Genomic DNA, 5,559 nt, shown 5'->3' on the forward strand with positions numbered 1-5,559 from the left:
AGGTTTGACGTTTATGTGAGTTTTTGACGTTTACGTGAGTTTTTGGCGTTTACGTGAGTTTTTGATACTCCGTACATAATCAAGTATTTGGAGCCCTTGATGGATGACTTTTTTAATCGACAATTAATTGATTAAATATTTAATGAAGGACATTTCTCAAAGTTCACGGGAGAAAGCCAGAAGCTTAATGAATCTTGGGAAATTATTTCTAATAATTTCATAATGTTAAAAAAAAAAAATCTAAATGCTTATAGCACTCCAACTAGTCATAAGATAATAAGATTTTTTATAATTTCTAATTCAAGTGACACTACAACAAAAACGGCCTTTATCCACCAAGTTTTAACCACGGCCTTTTAAAATTTACAACTTTATTATACTCTTGAAATGCCAGTATGCCACTACACCTTTGTTTCTCGCTCTCCTGTCTCTTTATGAAAAACTCAGTCTCGCGCTAGGTTCGTAGCACTCATTCACTTGCTGTTTTGGTTTCTTCATCTCTCTTTTTTTCTTTTTTTTGATAATATTTTGATTATTGTTTCGTTCTAATTTCTTAATTTCTCTCTTTCTCTTGTACGGTTTGGATTTGTGTTTTATTTGCAAAAATAGCAGCCATGCTTCATTCTCTTTCTTCCTCTCGGGCTTCTCTTCTCCACCATTGGTAAGATCTTTATCAATCATTGATTAAGTTCTCGCTTTCAAATTCTTTATAATTTATAGTTTCAATTTTTCAGACATAAAAATCATGTAGCAAGAATTATTGAAAATTGAAAAAATTCGAATTACCTAATTCAGCTGCCATTTCAAGGGGTTACAATTTCGCTTCTACTTGGGAACAGGTCACCTTTCTTTTGTTTCCCTCATCACAATCACAATCTCTCAATCCACCCTTCCACTTTCATTTTTTCCCCTAATTTTTCTTCACTGTAATTGTCTGGATTTTCTAGATCTCGTATTTTGAACCCGCTTTTATATTCAATTATATCATCTTAATTGATTTCTTTGTTTTTAAATAAATCTAAACCTCACTCTGTAATGGATCAGATTTGCGATGCTATTTGCGCTGATTTGATTTGATATTTAAAGTAAGTTTTGTTTTACAGAATGCCCCTTTGATGGAGCAACAACAAGCTGCGACGATTATATCCCTTTCTCATGCGGTTTCTGAGCGACCATTGCCTCTCAAGTTGGTAATCCTTGTGTTTGTGCTTGTACTTGTACTACTGCCATTTACATTTAGTTAATTGCTATTCTCTTGAATCACATGAAAGATTATTCGAATTTCTGATAATGAATTTGTAGGCACAAGAGAATGCACCGGTGCAAGACAATGTGTTCAGTTAAAACCAAGGATAACTCTTTCGATGATTCTGGGGCTATTGAGGCTATTATGGTCAACAATAATCATGGATATAATTAGAATTTGGAATATGTGGATTACAAAGTTATAAAAAAATATACAGTAAAACTTCATGTTTATAAAATAATATAGAATTTTTTTTTAAAAAAATAAGTTTAAAAAAATATACAGTAAAAACTTCATGTTGGGTGTTCGTAAATAAAGAGGAGCTAACAGCCCCAAACACAACTCAGTTTAAATAAATTCTACGAGAATTACAAACCAAAGAAAAATCAGCCAAATACAACGGAAAAATCCCAGGGGGAGGGGAATCAAAAAAAGTAACATTATTCACCGCAGGTTGATTCAGGGGATATTTGGATAGTCAGTCTGCACAACCATTACTCTCCCTGAAGACATGTGTCAACTGAACCTCCCAATCTTTCTGTAGCCATGCTCGAATGTGAGTCACTAAACGAGACTCTCGAGCTGCTCCCCCTCTTTTGGTGAGCAAAGTGATTACTGAGCTGGCATCACTTTCTAATAAACAGCGTCTCCAACCCCCTTTCCAGGCCAGTTCAAGTCCTTTTAGGACACCCCAAAGTTCAGCAACAAAAGTTGTACACTTACCAATATGATAAGTGAAGCCTTGAATCCATCTACCAGTCTCATCCCTTATGATCCCACCACAAGCAGCTTCTCCACCGTTAGACTTGGCTGCTCCGTCTGTGTTAATTTTTGTTACAGAGGAGAATAATATTTTTAAAAGTGAATGTAAGTTATAAATGTTCATGTATATTCAGTTTATTATTATAACTATATTTCATGAATTCAAGAAAAATAAAATTTACGTGCTCCTATGTTGTTGTTCGCTTGTTCATATTATTTGATTGAGGCATTGCAAATGATTATTGATATGTCAAATTTATGAAAAATCTGATTGATTGTTTGAGAGTTGCACGGGAGGGGAAAGCTAGTACAAGCCAGAGGAGGAGGCAGCTGGCCTAATACTTGACTGAATCTGCAAATGACAACCCCATCGTGCAAAACAACAAAAGAATCCAAGTCATATATGATTAAATTTCATGTCTACAGTGCTAGAGCTATTCTACTCTTTCATGCTACAGTTCATTGCAATATTTGTATTAAAATATCATGTTTTAAATTACAGAGGAGTTCCCATTAAAATATACTCTTTAGAATTTTTGTTAGAGGTGTTTCACTAATATCACTTTTATGTTTTAAATTATTTGTCATTTTTTCATTTGAATGACGTCAAGTTATATACACTGGCCAACAAATAAGTTGGCTAAACTCTAATAATAATATACTATCACTTATTTTTGTGAATTTTGAAACTCGTGCAGTTTGGATGATTCGGTAATGTGGGAATTTGTAAGAACCTGCACTGTTAATTAAATAATTTAATTAGTTAATTATGTGAAATTAGGAAATGATTCCATAATTGACCCTAATAATTATTATCAGGCTTTAATAATTATAATTAGTGAGTTATAATGTTGAAAGTCTCTTTTCGGAAGAAAAATGCAGATACCGGTTCTGCTAGTCGGTATAAATGTGTACCGGAAAAGTATACCGAAAAATTAGGAAAAGTGATTATATATTATGAAAATAATATATAGGATTTGTAAAACGAGTTTCAAGTCAAAATAATGAGAACTGATGCCAGAACTGATACTGGCTATGGAAAAGCGCGTATCAGAAAGGTGCTCCGAAAATTATAAGAAAAATATGATAAATCTTGTAAAATTGAGTAGGTTCAGAATCCTAAGTTTGGGATTGAAATGATAAGCGTAGCTATTATTGTTAATATTGTGTTGTATTTTAAGTGGACCTATAAATGCTTAATGGCACTAAACCCTAGGCCATATTGGAGGCTGCCTACGTGAGTCTTTTGCTGACTTCCCTTCAGCCTTCTCTTCTCCCCTTGAACTCTTGACCTTTGCTCATGAAAAGGGACCAAGAAGTCACCTTTGTTGAGAGTTTTCTTCCTAAGAGTTGTAAACACTAAGCTTGTAAACAGTGTGAGGGAGTTGTGAAGCATTTCTGAGTTGATGCTTGTTGTGTATTGGGCGTTTTTGGGGCTGTTCCTTCTGAGTTTGTGTGAGTGGGGCTTGTTCTTGGTTTCTTGAGCTTCAAGAAGCTACCTTTTGGCTTAAAGGATCAAGCTTGGTAGTCCAATTCGTGTCTTGCTCAAGTCAGAACCTTGGTGCTGTGTAGAGTGTCCCTTGTGTGCCTCATTTTCGGAGTTTTGGTGCCTTGGAGGTATACCATGAACACTCTTTGTCATTTTGAGGTTTAAAGCTTGTTTAATCAATTTAAAAGAGGAACTTTAACCATTTGAGTAAAGGAATGTGTTTCTGGGTTCATAGCATGTTGGGTTATATCTGTTTAGGGAGTCATTGGACTCCCAATCGCTTTTGCACCTTTAAATTTGGGATTATGCAGAAGTTGGCTCGAATTTCTGCATTTTGTTGAAGAAGTATTCGAATACTTTTCGTGTAGTATTTGAATACTTGTTCATGGTAATCGAATACTCCTTGCTGGAGTATTGGAATACTTTTCTGGGAAGAAAAGTATTCGGATACCTTTGAAGAAGTATTCGAATACTAAAAAGTATTCGAATACAATAAGGTTTGGTATTCGGATACTGAGGTATGCAGATACTGGGGGAAAAGTATTCGGATACTTGTGAGTATTCGAATACTTTAATGAAAGTAATCGAATACTTTCTGGAGAGCTGGAGTATTCGAATACTACTCGTGGAGTATTCGAATACTTCATGCAGAAACAACATGTAATGAGTTAAAATGAGTAAGAAGGACTTAATCACTTAATGGAATCTGAGCTATGATTATTGATGATTAATTATGGTATGGGCATATTGTGATTGTGTTGTTTGTGGGCCTTGAGCTTGTGTGGACTCTTGGCATTGGATAGTTAGCTTTCAAGGTAAGCTTTCGTGTCCTCGGTTTAGCCATGTTGTGGTTCCACCATGTCCCATGGGGGTGTGGTTATATGCATGCTGTGTTACATGCTTTGAATATTTGAAATGTTGTTGAGCTTTATGTGTAATGGCTTTTAATATGCATGTGTTGTTTCATCTTGACGGTAAGCCTGAGTATGTGGCGTCATACGATATGGTGATCGGGGGTGAATGCAAGTGGCGTCTTGCACTATGTGTGGGTATTTAGCGTATATAAATCTTGCATTTCTCTGGCCAGTAGAATAGAATTGACACACATGACATGATTATCTGCTGCATTGCACTATTTTAGAACTGATGATGATAAACTGCTTTTGAACTTATATTGCACATGTAAGTGAGCTTGGGGTGGAAGATCCTTGAAGACCCCTTGTCTTACTGAGATTTCTTGTTTAGAGATCTCGTCCCACGTTTGGGGAATGCTTATTTCAGGTTCAGGTAGTATGGTGACTGATGCCTCTGGCGGCAGGAGGCCAGAGCTTAGCTGATTATGATATTACGCTGTATTGCTGCCATGACTGGATTTGGATGTTGTTTATGTTTCTCGTTTTTATGATTATGTTGTTGTTGAGACTGATGTTGGACTTGTTGCCTTATTTGAGTGAGCATGAGGATTGTCCATGACACTTTATGTTAGTACTTTTAGATTGGAGTTGTATAACCTGCTAGTTGGTCCGGCCTACTTATGGTAGTCCCGTGATTTCTAGAGACACACTTATATTATCTATGTTATGAGGTATTTTAGTTAGCTGTTTTATTGCAATTAAATATAGGCGATGTTTTATTAATTAAATAATAAGCAAGTTGGTAATGTTAATGACATCATAATTGAAAAAAAAAAGTAATTCCGCATTTTTAATTAAGCGCAGCTTAATACGATATTATGATAACATTACCGGATATATACGGGGTGTTACATTTATGGTATCAGAGCAATGGTTCGAGGGAAAAGCTTGTATGTATTGCAATAGCTAGGATGTTTGATTATGTTTGTCTTGTGTGTTTACTCCGTCGAATTTTATTATGATAATGCATATGTAATCACACTGCGTGGGCCTGATCAACTCATAATCTGTGTAACTTGTGCAGAGTCATGGTAAGATCCGGGAGAACACGAGAGACTTCTGAGGATCAACCCGATCCTATCCTGACTGCATTGGCTGAGATGCAGGCGGCTAGGTTAGCCGATCAGGAGGGCACTAGATTGGCCAAT

The 5,559-nt window shown here is 35.9% G+C and overlaps 1 long non-coding RNA gene across 2 annotated transcripts; it reads left to right on the top strand.

The window, feature by feature from the left end:
* The first annotated feature begins 389 nt into the window (after positions 1-389).
* LOC133289106 (uncharacterized) lies at positions 390-2,526 on the top strand. Of its 2 annotated transcripts, none has more exons than XR_009748449.1 (4): positions 390-458; positions 613-661; positions 1,104-1,190; positions 1,303-2,526. It is a non-coding gene; the product is annotated as an uncharacterized LOC133289106 (long non-coding RNA). The 2 variants fall into 2 exon arrangements; XR_009748448.1 differs by having other exon boundaries at positions 400-458; positions 610-661.
* The last annotated feature ends 3,033 nt before the right edge of the window (positions 2,527-5,559 follow it).

The sequence above is a fragment of the Gastrolobium bilobum genome, unplaced genomic scaffold, assembly GCF_033153095.1.
Source record: "Gastrolobium bilobum isolate Gb01-03AN ecotype WA unplaced genomic scaffold, APGP_CSIRO_Gbil_v1 utg4504, whole genome shotgun sequence".
Lineage (NCBI taxonomy): Eukaryota > Viridiplantae > Streptophyta > Magnoliopsida > Fabales > Fabaceae > Gastrolobium > Gastrolobium bilobum.